The sequence below is a fragment of the Triturus cristatus genome, chromosome 4_2 (assembly GCF_964204655.1).
Source record: "Triturus cristatus chromosome 4_2, aTriCri1.1, whole genome shotgun sequence".
NCBI lineage: Eukaryota > Metazoa > Chordata > Amphibia > Caudata > Salamandridae > Triturus > Triturus cristatus.
The window spans coordinates 985,565,509-985,588,331 of NC_140586.1; the positions used below are offsets into that span (position 1 = coordinate 985,565,509).

The 22,823-nt window shown below is 56.2% G+C and overlaps 1 pseudogene across 1 annotated transcript in view; it reads right to left on the bottom strand.

Moving 5' to 3' along the window:
* The window catches only part of LOC146839221 (uncharacterized), a 136,610-nt pseudogene extending 120,550 nt beyond the window's left edge, over window positions 1-16,060 (bottom strand). Inside the window, exon 1 of the transcript XR_014960810.1 lies at window positions 15,994-16,060. The product of XR_014960810.1 is annotated as an uncharacterized LOC146839221 (transcript). The remainder of the gene's footprint in view (window positions 1-15,993) is intronic.
* Window positions 16,061-22,823: the final 6,763 nt, after the last annotated feature.

The window sequence follows — 22,823 nt, forward strand, 5'->3', positions numbered from 1 at the left end:
CAATACTGGCACCAACAGATGATGAGGAGGAACGACACCTGACCAGGACAGAGTGTATAGTGACAATACTGGCCACAGCAGATGATGACGCAGAACGACACCTGACTAGGGAGGATCGGATAGTGACAATACTGGCCACAACAGATGATGACGCGGAACGACACTTGACCAGGGCGGAGAGTATAGTGAAAATACTGGCAGCAACAGATAATGACGCGGAACACCCCCTGACTGGGGCAGAGTGCATAGTGACAATACTGGCCACAAGAGATGATGACGCAGAACGACACCTGACTAGGGCGAAGTGTATAGTAATAATACTGGCCACAACAGATGATGACGCAAACAACACCTGACCAGGGCAGAGTGTACAGGGACAATAGTGGCCACAGCAGATGACGACGCAAAACGACACCTGACCAGGGCAGAGTGTATAGTGACAATACTGGCAGCAACAGATGATGACGTGGAACGACACCAGGGCAGAGTGTATAGTGACAATAATGGGCACAACAGATGATGACGCAGAACAACACCTAACCAGGGCTGAGCAGACAGTGACAATACTGGCCACAACAGAGGATGATGTAAAACAACACCCGACCAGGGCGGAGTGTATAGTGACAATACTGGCCACAACAGATGATGACGCGGAACAATACATAACCAGGGCGGAGTATATAGTGACAATACTGGCCACAACAGATGATGACGCGGAACGACACCGGACTAGGGAGGACCGGATATTAACAATATTGGCCACAACAGATGATGACGCGGAACGACACCTGACCAGGGCAGAGTGTGTAGTGACAATACTGGCCAGAACAGATGAGGACGCAAAACGCCACCTGACCAGGGCGGAGTGTATAGTGACAATACTGGCAGCAACAGATGATGACGCGGAAAGACACCTGACCAGGGCAGAGTGTATAGTAATAATATTGGCCACAACAGATGATGACACGGAACGACACCTGACCAGGGCGGAGCGGATAGTGACAATACTGGACACAACAGAAGATGACGCAGAACGACACCTGACTAGGGCGGAGCGGACAGTGACAATACTGGCGACAACAGATAAACACGTGGAACGACACCTGACCAGGGCGGAGTGTATAGTGACAATACTGGCAGCAACAGATGATGACGCAGAGCGACACCTGACTAGGGCGGAGTGTATAGTAATAATACTGGCCACAACAGATGATGACGCGGAACGACACCCGACCAGGGCAGAGTGTATAGTGACAATACTGGCCACAGCAGATGATGACGCAGAATGACACCTGACCAGGACAGAGTGTATAGTGACAATACTGGCCACAACAGATGATGACGAGGAACGACACCTGACCAGGGCAGAGTGTATAGTAATAATACTGGCCACAACAGAGGATGACGCAAAACAACACCCGACCAGGGCGGAGTGTATAGTGACAATACTGGCCACAGCAGATGATGACGCGGAATGACACCTGACCAGGACAGAGTGTATAGTGACAATACTGGCACCAACAGATGATGAGGAGGAACGACACCTGACCAGGACAGAGTGTATAGTGACAATACTGGCCACAGCAGATGATGACGCAGAACGACACCTGACTAGGGAGGATCGGATAGTGACAATACTGGCCACAACAGATGATGACGCGGAACGACACTTGACCAGGGCGGAGAGTATAGTGAAAATACTGGCAGCAACAGATAATGACGCGGAACACCCCCTGACTGGGGCAGAGTGCATAGTGACAATACTGGCCACAAGAGATGATGACGCAGAACGACACCTGACTAGGGCGAAGTGTATAGTAATAATACTGGCCACAACAGATGATGACGCAAACAACACCTGACCAGGGCAGAGTGTACAGGGACAATAGTGGCCACAGCAGATGACGACGCAAAACGACACCTGACCAGGGCAGAGTGTATAGTGACAATACTGGCAGCAACAGATGATGACGTGGAACGACACCTGACCAGGGCAGAGTGTATAGTGACAATAATGGGCACAACAGATGATGACGCAGAACAACACCTAACCAGGGCTGAGCAGACAGTGACAATACTGGCCACAACAGAGGATGATGCAAAACAACACCCGACCAGGGCGGAGTGTATAGTGACAATACTGGCCACAACAGATGATGACGCGGAACAATACATAACCAGGGCGGAGTATATAGTGACAATACTGGCCACAACAGATGATGACGCGGAACGACACCGGACTAGGGAGGACCGGATATTAACAATATTGGCCACAACAGATGATGACGCGGAACGACACCTGACCAGGGCAGAGTGTGTAGTGACAATACTGGCCAGAACAGATGAGGACGCAAAACGCCACCTGACCAGGGCGGAGTGTATAGTGACAATACTGGCAGCAACAGATGATGACGCGGAAAGACACCTGACCAGGGCAGAGTGTATAGTAATAATATTGGCCACAACAGATGATGACACGGAACGACACCTGACCAGGGCGGAGTGTATAGTGACAATACTGGCAGCAACAGATGATGACGCGGAACGCCACCTGACCAGGGTAGAGTCCATAGTGACAATACTGGCCACAACAGATGATGACGCAGAGCGACACCTGACTAGGGCGGAGTGTATAGTAATAATACTGGGCACAACAGATGATGACGCGGAATGACACCTGACCAGGGCAGAGTGTATAGTGACAATACTGGCCACAGCAAATGATGATGCAAAACGACACCTGCCCAGGGCAGAGTGTATAGTGGCAATACTGGCAGCAACAGATGATGGCGCAGAACGACACCTGACCAGGGCGGAGCGGACAGTGACAATACTGGCCACAACTGATGATGACGTGGAACGACACCCGACCAGGGCAGAGTGTATAGTGACAATACTGGCCACAACAGATGATGACGCGGAACGACACCTGACTAGGGAGGACCGGATATTGACAATACCAACTAAAACAGATGATGACGCGGAACAACACCTGACCAGGGCAGAGTGTTTAGTGACAATACTGGCCACAACAGATGATGACACAAAACGACACCTGACCAGGGCGGAGTGTATAGTAATAATACTGGCCAAAACAGATGATGACGTGGAACGACACCTGACCAGGGCGGACCGGATAGTGACAATACTGGCCACAACAGATGATGACGCAGAACGACACCTGACTAGGGTGGAGCGGATAGTGACAATACTGGCCACAACAGATGATGACGCAGACCGACACCTGACTAGGGCGGAGTGTATAGTAATAATATTGGCCACAACAGATGATGACGCGGAACGACACCTGACCAGGGCGGAGCGGATTGTGACAATACTGGACACAACAGATGATGACGCAGAACGACACCTGACTAGGGCGGAGCGGACAGTGACAATACTGGCTACAACAGATAAACACGTGGAATGACACCTGACCAGGGCGGAGTGTATAGTGACAATACTGGCAGCAACAGATGATGACGCGGAACGCCACCTGACCAGGGTAGAGTGCATAGTGAGAATACTGGCCACAACAGATGATGACGTGGAACGACACCTGACCAGGGCAGAGTGTATAGTGACAATACTGGCCACAGCAAATGATGATGCAAAACGACACCTGACCAGGGTAGAGTGTATAGTGACAATACTGGCCACAGCAAATGATGATGCAAAACGACACCTGACCAGGGCAGAGTGTATAGTGACAGTACTGGCAGCAACAGATGATGGCGCAGAACGACACCTGACCAGGGCGGAGCGGACAGTGACAATACTGGCCACAACAGATGATGACGTGGAACGACACCTGACCACGGCGGAGTGTATAGTGACAATACTGGCCACACCAGATGATGACGCAGAACAACACCTGACCAGGGCTGAGCAGACAGTGAAAATACTGGCTACAACAGAGGATGATGCAAAACAACACCCGACCAGGGCAGAGTGTATAGTGACAATACTGGCCACAACAGATGACACAGAACAACACCTGACCAGGGCTGAGCAGACAGTGACAATACCGACCAAAACAGATGATGACGCGGAACAACACCTGACCAGGGCAGAGTGTATAGTGACAATACTGGCCACAACAGATGATGACACAAAACGACACCTGACCAGGGCAGAGTGTATAGTAATAATTCTGGCTATAACAGATCATGAAGTGGAACGACACCTGACCAGGGCGGAGCGGATAGTGACAATACTGGCCACAACAGATGATGACGCATAACGACACCTGACTAGATCGGAGCGGACAGTGACAATACTGGCCACAACAGATGATGACGTGGAACGGCACCTGACCAGGGCGGAGTGTATAGTGACAATACTGGCCACAAAAGATGATGACGCAGAACAATACCTGACCAGGGCGGATTATATAGTGACAATACTGGCCACAACAGATGATGACGCGGAACGACACCTGACTAGAGAGGACCGTACATTGACAATACTGGCCACAACAGATGATGACGCGGAACGACACCTGACCAGGGCAGAGTGTATAGTGACAATACTGCCCACAACAGATGAGGACACAAAAGGACACCTGACCAGGGCGGAGTGTATAGTGACAATACTGGCCACAACAGATGATGACGCGGAACGACACCCGACCAGGGCGGAGCGGATAGTGACAATACTGGACACAACAGATGTTGACGCAGAACGACACCTGACTAGGGCGGAGCGGACAGTGACAATACTGGCCACAACAGATGAACACGTGGAACGACACCTGACCGGGGCGGAGTGTATAGTGACAATAATGGCCACAACAGATGATGACGCAGAACAACACCTGACCAGGGCGGAGTGTATAGTGACAATACTGGCCACAACAGATGACGCAGAACAACACCTGACCAGGGCGGACCGGACAGTGACAATACTGGCCACAACAGAGGATGACGCAAAACAACACCCGACCAGGGCGGAGTGTATAGTGACAATACTGGCCTCAACAGATGATGACGCGGAACGACATCTGACCAGGGCGGACCGGACAGTGACAATACTGGCCACAACAGAGGATGACGCAAAACAACACCCGACCAGGGCGGAGTGTATAGTGACAATACTGGCCACAATAGATGATGACGAGGAACGACACCTGACCAGGACAGAGTGTATAGTGAAAATACTGGCCACAGCAGATGATGACGCAGTACGACTGATGACTAGGGAGGATCGGATAGTGACAATACTGGCCACAACAGACGATGACGGGAACGACACCTGACCAGGGCGGAGAGTATAGGGAAAATACTGGCAGCAACAGATAATGACGCAAAACCCCACCTGACCAGGGCAGAGTGTATAGTGACAATACTGGCAGCAACAGATGATGACGCGGAACGACACCTGACCAGGGCGTAGTGTATAGTGACAATAATGGGCACAACAGATGATGACGCAGAACAACACCTAACCAGGGCTGAGCAGAGAGTGACAATACTGGCCACAACAGAGGATGATGCAAAACAACACCCGACCAGGGCGGAGTGTATAGTGACAATACTGGCCACAACAGATGATGACGCGGAACAATACCTAACCAGGGCGGAGTCTATAGTGACAATACTGGCCACAACAGATGATGACGCGGAACGACACCTGACCAGGGCGGAGTGTATAGTAATAATACTGGCCACAACAGAGGATGACGCAAAACAACACCCGACCAGGGCGGAGTGTATAGTGACAATACTGGCCACAGCAGATGATGACGCGGAATTACACCTGACCAGGACAGAGTGTATAGTGACAATACTGGCCACAACAGATGATGACGAGGAACGACACCTGACCAGGACAGAGTGTATAGTGACAATACTAGCCACAGCAGATGATGACGCAGTACGACACCTGACTAGGGAGGATCGGATAGTGACAATACTGGCCACAACAGATGATGACGCGGAACGACACCTGACCAGGGCAGAGTGTATAGTGACAATACTGCCCACAACAGATGAGGACGCAAAAGGACACCTGACCAGGGCGGAGTGTATAGTGACAATACTGGCCACAACAGATGATGACGCGGAACGACACCCGACCAGGGCGGAGCGGATAGTGACAATACTGGACACAACAGATGTTGACGCAGAACGACACCTGACTAGGGCGGACCGGACAGTGACAATACTGGCCACAACAGATGAACACGTGGAACGACACCTGACCGGGGCGGAGTGTATAGTGACAATAATGGCCACAACAGATGATGACGCAGAACAACACCTGACCAGGGCGGAGTGTATATTGACAATACTGGCCACAACAGATGAAGCAGAACAACACCTGACCAGGGCGGACCGGACAGTGACAATACTGGCCACAACAGAGGATGACGCAAAACAACACCCGACCAGGGCGGAGTGTATAGTGACAATACTGGCCACAATAGATGATGACGAGGAACGACACCTGACCAGGATAGAGTGTATAGTGAAAATACTGGCCACAGCAGATGATGACGCAGTACGACTGATGACTAGGGAGGATCGGATAGTGACAATACTGGCCACAACAGACGATGACGGGGAACGACACCTGACCAGGGCGGAGAGTATAGTGAAAATACTGGCAGCAACAGATAATGACGCAAAACACCACCTGACCAGGGCAGAGTGTATAGTGACAATACTGGCAGCAACAGATGATGACGCGGAACGACACCTGACCAGGGCGGAGTGTATAGTGACAATAATGGGCACAACAGATGATGACGCAGAACAACACCTAACCAGGGCTGAGCAGACAGTGACAATACTGGCCACAACAGAGGATGATGCAAAACAACACCCGACCAGGGCGGAGTGTATAGTGACAATACTGGCCACAACAGATGATGACGCGGAACAATACCTAACCAGGGCGGAGTCTATAGTGACAATACTGGCCACAACAGATGATGACGCGGAACGACACCTGACCAGGGCGGAGTGTATAGTAATAATACTGGCCACAACAGAGGATGACGCAAAACAACACCCGACCAGGGCGGAGTGTATAGTGACAATACTGGCCACAGCAGATGATGACGCGGAATTACACCTGACCAGGACAGAGTGTATAGTGACAATACTGGCCACAACAGATGATGACGAGGAACGACACCTGACCAGGACAGAGTGTATAGTGACAATACTAGCCACAGCAGATGATGACGCAGTACGACACCTGACTAGGGAGGATCGGATAGTGACAATACTGGCCACAACAGATGATGACGCGGAACGACACCTGACCAGGGCAGAGTGTATAGTGACAATACTGGCCACAACAGATGAGGACGCAAAACGACACCTGACCAGGGCGGAGTGTATAGTGACAATACTGGCAACAACAAATGATGACGCGGAAAGACACCTGACCAGGGCGGAGTGTATAGTAATAACATTGGCCACAACAGATGATGACGCGGAACGACACCCGACCAGGGCGGAGCGGACAGTGACAATACTGGCCGCAACAGATGATGACGCAATGGCCTGTATCTTTAAGTGGAGTTTATGTAACATTTGAGTATGATCTGACTCTCGGCATTCAAGATTTTCTCCACTATACACAAAATATACCACAAACTCCTAATATCCTACCCACTGAGGACTATAAGAGAGTTTTCTATACAGATGGCTCTGCACATCCTGTGGTTGTTATGACACAGGAATACACTGTGACATGTGCTGCTTGCAGGGAAATTGTGAAAACGCCAAAAGCAAACCACTGTAGACTCTCATTAAAGCCTTTGGTGACTGCACTGCGCAGCTCTCAGATATTCACGCCTTGTTGCTCGCACTACAGAAGGCTGATCCATCCAATCCCAGGCTGATAGTGTCAGATTCATCCTTCTGTGCAAGGGTACAATGTCGATTTAGCACAATGGCATTTGAAAGGTACCAGACATTCAAAATGGAAACCCATTAAAAATAAGCAAGGGCAAGGTAAGCGGTTTTCTTTTTTTTAAATTTAATTTTCCCTCGTCGTCGGATGTTGACTCCCTCCTCACCACCCTTACCTGCATGGGCAGCTCCTGTGCATAGATTCCTAATAGTGAAGTAAGATGAAGTGCAGCATGCACAGACTCATAGTGCCCTGAGATGCAGTGCATAGATCCCTTACAATACAGTCAGATGCAGTGCACAGATTCCTCACAGTGCAATAAGATACAGTGCACAGATCCCTCACAATACAGTCAGATGCAGTGCACAGATACCTCACAGTGCAGTAAGATGCAGTGCAAAGATTCCTCACAGTGCAGTAAGATGCAGTGCACAGATCCCTCACAGTGCAGTAAGATGCAGTGCAGAGATTCCTCATTGTTGGACAGGCCTCACAGACGGCTCGCGCCCTCCCCGCTCGACAAGGCCCGGACTCCGGGCCACCTGGTATAACCCCGCGACAAGCACCTGTACCCCGTCCCCCGACGGACCCTCTGCCCTCGGACCCCTACGCATCACGGGGTCCAGCCCCACCGACTTTCCCGGCCGGGTCAAGCCGCCATCTTGGACCCTGTACCACGCGGCCGCCTGGCCTCCCCTCGACCCTAACCCCGGGCCTGGCCGGCCCCGACATCCCGGCACCACGATCCCCCCAGGAGGTGAGCGGACCACTTGACAGGTCAATGGGAGACCGAAGTGTCAAGGGCTCTCCCCCGCCAGGTGCCGATCGCGCCCAGCTCCCCCGGGCACTGGCTCCACCCCCTGCTGGGTGTCTGGACACCTTCATCCCGGACTCTCCGACCTCCAAGTGCGAGGGTCCGGACATCAAAGGGCACCAGCCCTATAACTGGGGCAGCTCCGGAGCAGGAAGGCAGTTGTATCCTGGAGTCGAGAGACACCGAGTGAACTCAACCCTGACGGTCTACTGGCGTCGCCGTAGCCCGCTCTTGTGAACCATCGTCCTGCCTGCTGGCGCTGCCGCGGCCTTCTGCAACAATCATCTTCCTGGGACCTGCTGGCGCTGCCGCGGCCCGTTGTACCGACCATCCTCGCCGGGACCTGCTGGCGCTGCCGCGGCCCGTTGTACCGACCATCCTCGCCGGGACCTGCTGGCGCTGCCGCGGCCCGTTGTATCGACCATCCGCACCGGGACCTGCTGGCGCTGCCGCGGCCCATACCACCTACTCTCCAAAGTTCGAGGATCGTGAGCTCATCACCATCGCATCCGAGTTACCTGATTGGTAAATAGACTGTCCCGCTACCCCCTTCCCTACCTTGCGAGACTCTGATCGAGGGGACCCCTGAGTCCAGACCTCCTTGTACCCTTTCACCGTACCTTAAATAAGTGCTTATAAAGATCACTGAACCTTATCCGTGTGTGGTATTTGTCTGTGGGGGGGAAGTTACTTGTCTGTACGATCGCTGGAGACGGCTCTCCCCGGAGACCTCTCCTCCTGACCCCGGCCGGCCCTCCCGGTCCGTCTACCTTTTCTAACATTGGTGGCCAGCGGCGCGATCCGAATCAACGCGTAATCGTACAGAGAGTAGCTCACCCCACGACAAAGCACGATGTCGACCAAAGATAGCAGCTCCACCGAGAAGTTCCAAATGGAGAAACTAGAAGAATACAACCACCGCGAACTGAGACAATTTTGCATAGAACTTGGCATTGCTACCACTGGCCTGAGTACCAAGGAGGATCTAAAGCGCGCCCTTGAGTCGTGGACAGAAACGGGGGTCGCAAGACCCTCCGACCAAAGCAGCGTCACACCAGACCAAAACAGCGTTACACCAGAGAGAAACGCCACGACTCCCGAGGAACGGGGAACGGGCCTCTCACCGGAGGAGATACGAGAAAGAGACAGAGTCAGACTGCACGAATTAGAGATGGCACGACTCAAGATGGATGGGGAGCTCAAGTTAGCTGAACAGAAACTCAACCTCGAGCACATGCGGATTCGAGAGGAACGGGAAGAAAAACAGAGACAGAGAGAGCTGGAAGAGAAAAAGATAACGCTCGAGCACGAGCGCCAATTGGCAGAAATAGAACTGCGCAAACAGCATAAGGACTTGGGGGTGCCTGAAAGACCACACACCCCGGGACCAACTGAGAAAAAAGTTCACATCCCCAAGGATGTGGTCCGCGAGTATGTCCGAGAAGACGACATACAACAGTGGTTTAAGGCCTATGAGATCGCAATGACCTCCCACCGGATCGACCGGAGTGATTGGGGAGCCGGACTTTGGGGGAGATTTGTCAACGAGGGTCGCGATGCCCTACTGCAGCTCCCCGATCACCAAATGTCGTCCTACGACCACATGAAGACTGCCCTCCTCACCCGCTACGGCCTCACACCCGAGATGTACCGCCAGAGGTTCAGGGATTGCACCCGGATCCCAGGTACAACTTGGGTGGAATACGTGAACTATTTCAGCCGGGCCTTCGAGGGTTGGATCAAGGGAAGTCAGGTCACCACATACGAACAACTCTTCAACCTCATGGTATGGGAACACCTGTCAAACAACTGTTTCGTCGAGCTCAGGCAGCACCTACTCGACAGTAAGCTGACTGACCCCCGGCAGCTCGCCGCCGAAGCTGACCGATGGGAAAGCACCCGAGTGGGCCGGAAAGGGCCACACGACCAGAACAGAAGCAACCAAGGCCAGCACCGTCCTCGGGGAGGAGGAGGAGGCCAGGGGCGTGGGAGAGACGCCTTACCGGCAACCACCGTGACCAGCACCCCGCCGCCGGCCGGCCGGGGCAACCCCCCGTTGCGGCCTGGGTACCGAGCCAACGTCACGTGCCACCGGTGCCAGCGACTAGGCCACTACGCCAACGATCCGAACTGCCCGCTGAACCAACCGCCCAAGCCCCGCCAGGTAGCTGCCGCGGCCCTGGGGGAGGAACAGTCGTCGGAAGGACCCGAGGAGTGTGAGCCGGACCAGCAAGGGTGGGAACCGGCCGCCATGGTCCTGGCATGCTTAGGGGGAAGAGACATGGTTCCGCGGGCTCCCCTACCCGCCAACACCAGAAAATACGGTCAGTGGGTGACCATTAATGGACAGAGAGCTGAGGCCTTGCGCGACACCGGCGCCAGCGTGACAGCCGTCCGCTGTCACCTGGTGAAGCCCGAGCAGATCCTGCCGAACATTCTCTGCCCCGTCCGCTCGGCAGATAACTCTGAGAGCATGTGTAGGATGGCCTGCGTCCCGTTTGAATGGGGAGGGGTCTCCGGCCTACTGAAAGTGACGGTCCGGGACGATGCCCCCGTGGACTGCCTCCTGGGGAATGACCTTGAGAGTTCCCCGTGGGCCACCGTCGAGAGAAGAGAACACTTGGGGATGCTGGGCCTCCCGGACTGGGCCTGCATAACCACCCGATCCATGGCCGGCCGTGCCGCCCCCCGATCAGAAGAAACCGAGTGGCCGGCACCTCCGCCCCCGGTTGCCCCCGTAGAGGACAACGGCGAGCCCGACCTCCCAGACCAGACCACCGAAGAAAACGCGCAACCCCAGGACCTTCCGGATCTGGCTCAGTGGCGGCAAGAAGGGGGGCCCACCCAGGAACAGTTCCGCCAGGAGCAAAAGACCTGTCCCTCCCTCGAGGGACTCCGCCAACAAGCCAGCACCCAAGCCGCCGGGGACACCACCGGAACCCACTGGGTCTACTGGGATAACGACCTGCTCTACAGCGAGCAAAGAATCGCCGAGCTGGGGGCCAGCCGAGTTCTGGTGGTACCGCTCCGCTTCCGAGACTTTCTGCTCAACCTAGCCCACGATGTCCCCCTGGCTGGGCACCTGGGCCAAGATAAAACGTACAGTCGACTGGTGACCCACTTTTTCTGGCCAAAAATGAGGAATGACGTCCTGAACCACTGCCGATCGTGCCCCACATGCCAAGCCAGCGGGAAGAGTGGACGGAAGCTTAAGGCCCCTCTACAACCCTTCCCGGTGGTCACCACCCCGTTCGAGAGGGTGGGGATAGACATTGTGGGACCGCTGGACCCCCGCACGGCACAAGGACACAGGTTCATCTTGGTACTAGTGGACCATGCCACCCGCTATCCCGAGGCGGTGCCCCTACGGACCGTGACCGCTCCAGTGGTTGGCCGGGCCCTGATGGGGATCTTCTCCCGGGTAGGCTTCCCCCGAGAAGTCGTCAGCGACCGAGGTACGAACTTCATATCGAAATACATGAAGTCCCTCTGGCAACAATGCGGGGTCACCTACAGATTCACGACCCCCTATCACCCCCAAGGGAACGGACTAGTGGAGCGGTTCAACCGCACTCTCAAAGGGATGATTGGGGGATTGGAAGAGCCTCTCCGTCGCCAGTGGGATGTACTGCTCCCGTGCCTCCTCTTCGCCTACCGGGAAGTACCCCAGAAGTCCCTCGGCTTTAGCCCCTTTGAACTCCTGTACGGACACCCTGTGCGAGGGCCCCTCAGCCTAGTGAAGGAGGGCTGGGAATTGGCCCCCCTAACGACCCCTCCCGACGTCTTCAAATACATCCTGGCCTTACGAAACCAAACCCGGCGCTTCAGGGAGATGGCCAAGGCGAACCTCGAGGCCAGCCAGGAGGACATGAAGAGGTGGTATGACCACAATGCCTCCTCCGTGGAATTCGAGCCGGGGCAGCAGGTATGGGTGATGTCCCCCACCGAACCGTGTGCCCTGCAAGATAAGTGGACGGGGCCCTTCAAAGTGGTCGAGCGCAAAAGCCCCGTCACTTACCTCATCGACATGGGGCCCTCCCGGAACCCCCTTCGGGTCCTCCACACCAACCGGCTCAAACCGCACTTTGTGCGCTCCGAACTCAGCCTCTTGATGGCCACGGACAGTGGCACAGAAGAAGACTCCGAGCCCCTCCCGGATCTCCTGAAGACTCAAGAGAAGGACGGCTCCGTGGACGGGGTCCGGCTCTCTGACGCCCTCACTACGGAGCAACGACAGGACTGCCGGAACCTCCTGCTGCAGTTCGCTGCCCTGTTCTCCCTCACCCCCGGGGTCACCCCCTGGTGTTTGCACGACGTAGACACCGGGGACAGTCCCCCTGTCCGGCACCGGGCCTACCGCGTACCAGATCGGGTACGGGCCTGCATACAGGAGGAAGTGGCCAAGATGCTCACGATCGGGGTCATCGAGCCCTCGGACAGTCCCTGGGCCAGTCCGGTCGTACTGGTTCCCAAAGCCGCTGCCCCCGGCACCGCACCTGAACTGAGATTCTGCGTCGACTACCGGGGCTTGAACGCTGTCACCCGGACCGACGCTCATCCCATCCCCCGAGCAGACGAGCTGATCGACCGGCTGGGGGCCGCCCGCTACCTTAGTATCTTCGACCTAACGGCGGGCTACTGGCAAATCGGCCTCACACCCAGGGCTCAGGAACGGTCAGCCTTCTCCACCCCCGATGGCCACTATCAATTTAAGGTCATGCCCTTTGGCATGAAGAATGCCCCCGCCACGTTCCAACGCCTTGTGAACCAGGTCTTGGCGGGGCTTGAAGAATTCAGCGCTGCCTACCTGGACGATATCGCTGTGAACAGCCACCACTGGGCCGACCACCTCCGTCACCTACAAGAGGTCCTACAAGCCCTCCAGCGGGCCGGCCTCACCATTAAGGCCGGCAAGTGCCAGATTGGCCAAGGATCTGTGACCTACCTTGGGCACCAAGTGGGGAGCGGGCTGGTGGCCCCACTACAACTTAAGATTGCTGCCATCCAGTCCTGGCAGCCCCCCGTCACCCAGACCGAGGTCCGAGCCTTCTTGGGGCTCACCGGCTACTACCGGCGGTTCGTGAAGGACTACGGCAGCATCGTGGGGCCCCTCACGGGTCTCACATCTAAGAACCAGCCAAAGCGGATCAATTGGACTCCTGACTGTCAAGCGGCCTTCGAGGAGCTGAAGGCCGCCCTGTGCACCGCCCCGGTGCTCCAGGCCCCCGATTACAGTCGAGAGTTTGTGGTGCAGACCGACGCCTCCGACCACGGCATCGGAGCCGTCCTCTCCCAGTTGAACTCCGAAGGTCATGACCAGCCGGTGGCCTTCATCAGTCGACGTCTCCTGGCCCGAGAGCAGCGTTGGAGCACCATCGAGAGGGAAGCATTTGCAGTAGTGTGGGCCCTAAAAAAGCTCCGGCCCTATCTCTTCGGTACCCACTTCCGGGTACAGACCGACCATCGACCCCTGCAATGGCTGATGCAGATGCGGGGGGAGAACCCAAAACTCTTGCGCTGGTCCATTTCCCTGCAGGGAATGGACTTCACCGTGGAGCACCGACCGGGCCAAGACCACGCCAACGCGGATGGCCTGTCCCGCTTTTTCCGCCTCGACGAAGAGAGTCCCCAAGGAGATGGGTGACTCTCCCCGCCTTCAGCTGGGGGGGACGCATGTTGGACAGGCCTCACAGACGGCTCGCGCCCTCCCCGCTCGACAAGGCCCGGACTCCGGGCCACCTGGTATAACCCCGCGACAAGCACCTGTACCCCGTTCCCCGACGGACCCTCTGCCCTCGGACCCCTACGCATCACGGGGTCCAGCCCCACCGACTTTCCCGGCCGGGTCAAGCCGCCATCTTGGACCCTGTACCACGCGGCCGCCTGGCCTCCCCTCGACCCTAACCCCGGGCCTGGCCGGCCCCGACATCCCGGCACCACGATCCCCCCAGGAGGTGAGCGGACCACTTGACAGGTCAATGGGAGACCGAAGTGTCAAGGGCTCTCCCCCGCCAGGTGCCGATCGCGCCCAGCTCCCCCGGGCACTGGCTCCACCCCCTGCTGGGTGTCTGGACACCTTCATCCCGGACTCTCCGACCTCCAAGTGCGAGGGTCCGGACATCAAAGGGCACCAGCCCTATAACTGGGGCAGCTCCGGAGCAGGAAGGCAGTTGTATCCTGGAGTCGAGAGACACCGAGTGAACTCAACCCTGACGGTCTACTGGCGTCGCCGTAGCCCGCTCTTGTGAACCATCGTCCTGCCTGCTGGCGCTGCCGCGGCCTTCTGCAACAATCATCTTCCTGGGACCTGCTGGCGCTGCCGCGGCCCGTTGTACCGACCATCCTCGCCGGGACCTGCTGGCGCTGCCGCGGCCCGTTGTACCGACCATCCTCGCCGGGACCTGCTGGCGCTGCCGCGGCCCGTTGTATCGACCATCCGCACCGGGACCTGCTGGCGCTGCCGCGGCCCATACCACCTACTCTCCAAAGTTCGAGGATCGTGAGCTCATCACCATCGCATCCGAGTTACCTGATTGGTAAATAGACTGTCCCGCTACCCCCTTCCCTACCTTGCGAGACTCTGATCGAGGGGACCCCTGAGTCCAGACCTCCTTGTACCCTTTCACCGTACCTTAAATAAGTGCTTATAAAGATCACTGAACCTTATCCGTGTGTGGTATTTGTCTGTGGGGGGGAAGTTACTTGTCTGTACGATCGCTGGAGACGGCTCTCCCCGGAGACCTCTCCTCCTGACCCCGGCCGGCCCTCCCGGTCCGTCTACCTTTTCTAACACTCATAGTGCAGTAAGGTGCAGTGCACAGATCCCTCACAGTGCAGTAAGATGCAGTGCACAGATCCCTCACAGTGCAGTAAGATGCAGTGTACAGATCCCTCATAGTGCAGTAAGATGCACTGCAGTGCGCCGATTCCTCATAGTGCAGTTAGATTCAGTGCACAGATCCCTCATAGTGCAGTAAGATGCAGTGCAGAAATTCCTCATAGTGAAGTAAGATGCAGTGCGCACAGATCCCTAATAGTGCAGTAAGATGCAGTGCAGTGCACAGATCCCTCATAGTGCAGTAAGATGCAGTGCAGTGCACAGATCCCTCATAGGGCAGTAAGATGCAGTGCAGTGCACAGATCCCCTCTTTAACACCAATGATGCCCACAAACACCCCCAGGGCCGGAAGGAAAGCCCCCCCCCAGGCCCCCCGGATAGAAGAGCCCAGCTCAGCCGGCTCCTGCAGAGATTCCCTCCAGGATTATTCAATCTATTTCTACAAACACAGCAGAAAGTGCTGACAATCTCCTACCTGAGCAGAAACCTGTGCAGACATGTCCAGGCTCTCTCCTCCTCCTGGGGGAGGGGGCAGATCTGGGGCGGGGGGGGGGGGGAGATCTGGGGTCTGAGGGGGGACTGGGGCAGATCTGGGGTCTGAGGGGGGGCAGATGTGGGGTCTGAGGGGGGAGAGGGGCAGATCTGGGGGCTGGGGGTGCAGATCTGGGGTCTGAGGGGGGAGAAGGGCAGATCTGGGGGCTGGGGGGGCAGGTCTGGGGGCAGGGCAGATCTGGGGGCTGGGGGGGAGGGGCAGATCTGGGGTCTGTAGATGAAGGTAACTGCACAGACAGACGAGGTTCCTTCCTCCTCTGCAGCAGGCTGCACACACTAGGAACGAACAGGAAGTGATGTCACCGCCGCTGCTGATGCTGCCATTGCCGCCGCTGACCCGGAAGAGGAAACTCTTCTCCCTTTTATCGCATGCTCAGCTCAGTAGATTCATCAGCAGGCGAAGGGCGCCCTCTGGCGGTCGCGGACGGAACCGCCGCCTCCAGGCTCCAGCAGTGAAACAAGCATTGGTGCCTGTAAAGACCCAGACATGGGTGTTTTTAAGACATACACAGTCCATGACAGGCCTCACCCTTGCATGTGTGTTCTTGAGGAGCCTCAGATTCAGCCCCTCATGCTAGCTCTGCCCCCTTCCCTCAGTGAAATACCAGCAATTTGTCCTTTTTTTAAACTTCTGCAAAGGAACAGACATGATATTCAGGAGTGAATTTAAATGACGACTTGTATTTCATTGAATGTGTGAAATGTAGACACAGCTGCTGCAATGAGACTGAGCAGCGTTTCTAATGTTCCTGTTCCTGTGGGTGATTCTTTATATTTGACAGGGCTGTGAATCCTCAAACAAAGCTGCCAAGGTTTCATGTGTGACATTATGAGTGACATTTCAATGACTATGAGTGACACTGTCTGGCGGCGAAAAAATCAAGTAATGAAGACAAGGGAAACCGATAAATATCAGAGATTGCCCCAATTTGAGCCACTAGAAACACTAAGAAGGTCTTGAAACTGCAGCAAACACCAGAAATGGAAGAAGGGAGGGCAGTGAGTGCATCTCTCAGTGACAGAGACACCCCCTGAAATAAAACCCAACACAAAAGCTAAATATCAGAAGTTCAAACAGTAATAAGCTTTGGAAAGAGGTTCTGCTAATTTGCTAAACTACAGCCCCTTACATTAATTCAGTCTAAAAACAAAGCAAGATTGACAAATGAGGCCTCTGTCTTTACAACAATGGAACCAGACACCTACAATGCATTCGCATGTAAAAAAAAAAGAACTGCCACACACGCTGGTTACATGACGATAGAGAGTGCACGACGGGAGCGTCGTACCACACATAAATCAAGGACAATTTGCAATTAAAGACATTTTTACTTTTTTAGGAACGCTACAAATTGAAGATATTATCCATTCTTATTGAAGGATGCCACTGCAGTGAGCAAAAACATAGAAGAGGGTTTCGCTGTGAATAAGAAACACTGTGTACTATTTACTACAAACAACTCAGGTACCAAACTGGCAGCATTGGGACCGGCAGCACTGGCAGCGCTAGCGCTGTTAATAAAATGTAAAGTACACTTTGAAGAAAACCGATACCTCTGGAGGAGCAGCAATGACCACCTCCATCCATCGGGGTTTGTATTTCTCTGCTGCTCTCTTGTGCAGCCCCCCCCCCCCCAGGGGTTCACTCTCAAAACAAGGAAAGAAGCAGGTTGTAGTCACAGTAAATTCATGAGACAGACCATCAATCAATCAATCAAAGACATTTCTAGAGCGCACTACATACCCGTAGGGTCTCAAGGTGCTGGGGGTAGGGGGGGTGCCGCTACTGCTCGAACAGCCAGGTCTTCAGCTTCTTCCTGAAGGTGGTCTTGGGTCAGGCGCAGGTCGGTCGGGAGGGAGTTCCAGGTCTTGGCGGCCAGGTAGGAGAAGGACCTTCCTCCTGTAGTCGCTCTTCGGATGCGGGGGACCGCGGCGAGGGCGTGGTTGGCTGAACGGAGGTGGCGTTTGGGAGCGTAGAAGTTGATTCGGCTGTTGAGGTAGCTCGGGCCTTGGTCGTGTAGGGCTTTGTGTGCGTGGGTGAGGAGGCGGAAGGTGATTCTTTTGTTGACGGGGAGCCAGTGTAGGTCTCTCAGATGTCCGGAGATGTGGCTGGTTCGTGGGATGTCGAGGATGAGTCTGGCTGAGGCGTGCTGGATCCGCTGGAGTCTCTTCTGGAGCTTGGCGGTGGTACCGGCGTAGAGGGCGTTGCCGTAGTCCAGTCGGCTAGTGACGAGGGCCTGGGTGACGGTCTTCCTGGTCTCGGTGGGGATCCACCAGAAGATCTTCCGTAGCATGCGTAGGATGTTGAAGCACGCCGAGGAGACGTTGTTGACTTGTCTGGTCATGGAGAGGGAGGAGTCCAGGATGAAGCCCAAGTTGCGTGCATGGTCTGTCGGTTTGGGTGCGGTGCCCAGGGCGGGAGGCCACCAGGAGTCGTCCCAGGCGGAGGGTGAAGAGCCCAGGATGAGGACCTCCGTCTTGTCTGAGTTCAGTTTCAGGCGGCTGGTCGTCATCCACTCGGCTACCTCTTTCATCCCTTCGTGCAGGTTGGCTCTTGCGGCGGCGGGGTCGTTGGTCAGGGAGAGGATCAGCTGGGTGTCGTCGGCGTAGGAGATTATGCTGAGGTTGTGTTGGCGTGCGATGGCCGCGAGGGGGCTCATGTAGACGTTGAAGAGGGTGGGGCTCAGCGAGGATCCTTGGGGGACGCCGCAGATGACTTCGGTGGCCTCTGACTTGTACGGTGGTAGGCGGACTCTCTGTGTTCTTCCGTCGAGGAAGGAGATGATCCATTCCAGAGCCTTGTCCTGGATTCCGACGTTGCTGAGGCGCTGTATTAGGGTGCGGTGGCAGACAGTGTCGAATGCCGCGGAGAGGTCTAGGAGGATGAGGGCCGCTGTTTCTCCGTTGTCCATCAGGGCTCAGATGTCATCGGTGGCGGCGATGAGGGCGGTCTCGGTGCTGTGGTTGGCTCGGAAGCCAGACTGTGAGGGGTCGAGGGATCCATTCGTCTCGAGGAAGGCGGCCAGCTGCTTGTTGACGGTCTTCTCGATGACTTTGGCTGGAAACGGGAGGAGCGAGATGGGGCGGTAGTTCTTGAGTTCGGTGGGGTCCGCTGTGGGTTTCTTGAGTAGAGCGCTGAGTTCGGCGTGCTTCCAGCTCTCGGGGAAGGTGGCGGTGTCGAAGGATGTGTTGATGATGTCTCGCAGGTGGGGTGCGATGACAGCGTCGGCCTTGTTGAAGACGTGGTGAGGGCAGGGGTCGGTCGGTGATCCGGAGTGGATGGAGTTCATCGTGCGGATGGTGTCTTCGGTGCTGATCGGGGTCCAGGCGTGGAGGGTGGTGGTGGGGGGTGGTTGTTCGGTCATGGTGTGCGTTGGTTGGTTGTTGAAGCTGTTGTGTATGTCCGCGATCTTGTTGTGGAAGTATGAGGCGAGAGAGTTGCAGAGGTCTTGCGATGGGGTGATGTCGTTGTTTCCTGCGCTGGGGTTGGATAGCTCTTTCACGATGTTGAAGAGTTCCTTGCAGTTGTGTGCGTTGTTGTCCAGCCGGTCCTTGAATGCAGTTTTCTTGGCGGCGCGGATCAGCTGGTGGTGCTTCCGGGTGGCAAGTTTGAAGGAGGTCCTGTTGTCCGGTGTAGGTTCCCTTCTCCAGACTTTCTCGAGGGCTCGGCAGTTCTTCTTGGAGCTCTTGAGTTCGTCGGTGAACCATGGGGCTTTCTTGCTGCCGGGTCTGCTGGGCGGGGTCCTCAGCGGGGCGAGCTCGTCCGCGCAGTTTCTGATCCACTTCGTGAGGTTGTCGGCGGCCTGGCTGGGGTTCGCTGAGCTGGCAGGAGGGTGCTGGCTCAGGGAGGTGGCGAGCTGGTCGGCTGTGATCTTGTTCCAGCTTCTGCAGGCAGCCTGTTGCTGGTGGTGGTGGGTCGTCGTTCTTTTGAAGGTGAAGTGGACGCAGCTGTGGTCCGTCCATTGAAGCTCTGTGGCGTGGCTGAAGTCGATGTCAGTGCAGGAAGAGAAGACTGCGTCGAGTGTGTGTCCGGCGAGGTGGGTGGGGGTGGACACCAGCTGCTTGAGTCCAAGATTGGCGAGGTTGTCGAGCAGGGTGCTGGTGTTGCGGTCGTTGTTGTTCTCCAGGTGGAAGTTGAGGTCCCCCAGGAGGATGTAGTCAGCGGAGGGGAGGGCATGCGAGCTGACGAAGTCGGCGATGTCCTCGCTGAATTGGGTGCGTGGTCCGGGAGGTCGGTAGATCAGGGTGCCTCTGAGGGTGGTCTTCGGGTCGGTGTGGATCTGGAAATGCAGGTGTTCGGCAGTGGTCAGGGTGTTGTCGGTGCTGGTCGTGAGACGGATGGTGTTCCTGTGGATGATGGCGATGCCTCCTCCCATCTGGTTGGCGGTGCGATCCCTCCGGGTGATCTTGTAGCCCTCTGGGATGGCGATGGCGATGTCGGGAGCTGAAGAGGCGTTCATCCAAGTCTCCGTGAGGAAGGCAACGTCCGGGGCTGTGGCGTCTAGGAGGTTCCAGAGTTCGATGGCGTGTCTGTGGACGGAGCGGGTGTTGAGCAGGATGCACTTGAGGTGGGTGCTGCTGGTGTTCGACTTGGCGGGTGCTGGTGCGAGGCAGGTCCGGATGCAGGTGAATTTGCAGGCGTGGCAGCTGAAGGGTCCGTGGGTGCGTCGTGGTGTGGCTCGGTAGCATCCTGGGAATCGGCCGGTGTTGAGTGCGATGAGGGTGGCGGCGGTGTACGTCAGGCGGGTCGGTCGGGGTCCTCGTGGGCCAGGGGTCCTGGCGCTGGGCGCGATCCGGTCGCGGACGGGCTTACCTTTGGCGCACCTTCGGCGCTCAATCGGTGCTCCCGCTGCGCGCGTCCGCTGCGCGGTCGCTCTGGGGACGTCATAGGAAGGGAGCCGGTCGGGAGGGTCTGCGGGGAGGCGGGAGCGCGATCCAATCGGCTGTCGGGGGGCGGGGCCATGGGCTGGGGCGGCGGGAAACGCTGGAGCCGGCTTGGCGGCCCTCGGGTGGCTGGGGCGGCGGGAAAAGCAGGTGTGGGCTCGGCGGCCCTCGGGAGGCTGGGGCGGCGGGAAAAGCAGGTGTGGGCTCGGCGGCCCTCGGGAGGCTGGAGCGGCGGGAAAAGCAGGTGTGGGCTCGGCGGCCCTCGGGAGGCTGGTGCAGCGGGAAAGCAGGTGTGGGCTCGGCGGCCCTCGGGAGGCTGGTGCAGCGGGAGCGGCAGCAGGCACAGGAGCGTGGGGGTGACCAGGCCGAAGGCGCTGTGGTCACTCCCTAGATCTTGGTCTGGCTCCCCTTAAGAAGGGAGCCGGTCGGGAGGGTCTGCGGGGAGGCGGGAGCGCGATCCAATCGGCTGTCGGGGGGTGGGGCCACGGGCTGGGGCGGCGGGAAACGCTGGAGCCGGCTTGGCGGCCCTCGGGTGGCTGGGGCGGCGGGAAAAGCAGGTGTGGGCTCGGCGGCCCTCGGGAGGCTGGGGCGGCGGGAAAAGCAGGTGTGGGCTCGGCGGCCCTCGGGAGGCTGGGGCGGCGGGAAAAGCAGGTGTGGGCTCGGCGGCCCTCGGGAGGCTGGGGCGGCGGGAAAAGCAGGTGTGGGCTCGGCGGCCCTCGGGAGGCTGGGGCGGCGGGAAAAGCAGGTGTGGGCTCGGCGGCCCTCGGGAGGCTGGTGCAGCGGGAAAGCAGGTGTGGGCTCGGCGGCCCTCGGGAGGCTGGTGCAGCGGGAGCGGCAGCAGGCACAGGAGAGTGGGGGTGACCAGGCCGAAGGCGCTGTGGTCACCATCAGGTGTGACCCACACAGGAGTCTCTCTCTCAGTGGATGGGGTCTGAGGACAGAGGGGGTATTTCACCCACACAGGGGTCTCTCACTCAGTGGAAATATGGATTTTCATGATCAGTTATGTCCCCTATCTTGGACCCCAACGGTTCTATATGCATGTTACAAGTACATGTATGTTCCCTCCAGTTCCAGTTTTGAAGACGCAAACACATGTGCGTCCACCATCAACATATCCTCTTTCAGATCCGCCATGAATGGGCCGGATATTCCATTCCTAAATATGAAAGGCCACCGACTTTATGTGGCTCATCTACTCCATTTTTACAGTCCAGGCTAGTAGGCCCTGATTCTGCCATCAAGCTTTTCCTTGCTTTCTGCATCTGAAAGCTTCAGCTTGAGCTCGCATCTGTATCCATGAACTTTGTCCTACTCCCTTTGCGGCTAACGGTGCCTGCCTCGGCCAGTTTTGCCTGCCTGCCAAGAACTGTATTTCACCTTCGAGTTATCTGCTTTGCTCCTCAGCCGATGCATTCCTGTCTAGTAGTTTAGGTAAACATTTCCTTCAGCTACCAAGCAAAGGGCCCGACTTCTCTGTCTTTATGAAAAGTAATTCATAGCCCTGACGTTATGGAAGATTTCTACTCTTGCATTTCATGTAGACACTTAGACGCTTGTACACGCACTCACAGTCAGTATAGAATAGATTCCGTCCAAGAGACCTTCTCTTTTGGATAACATAGTTCTTTAAACATAGGATGTTAGATATGATTTGGGATTAGGTTGACTTGACCCCCCAGACTTCTGTCTCCACATGTAGAGCTAAATGTCAAGTCCCCTTCACCCCCTAGTTGTACGTCAATCACACGTCATGCTGCTGCGCGCGCATCTCTGCCAAGTATTTCTGCTGACATTGCGAAATTGTTTCATAGACACGCCCATTTGTGACATCATATCTAAATGACGTTTTCTAGTTACACCCAGTTA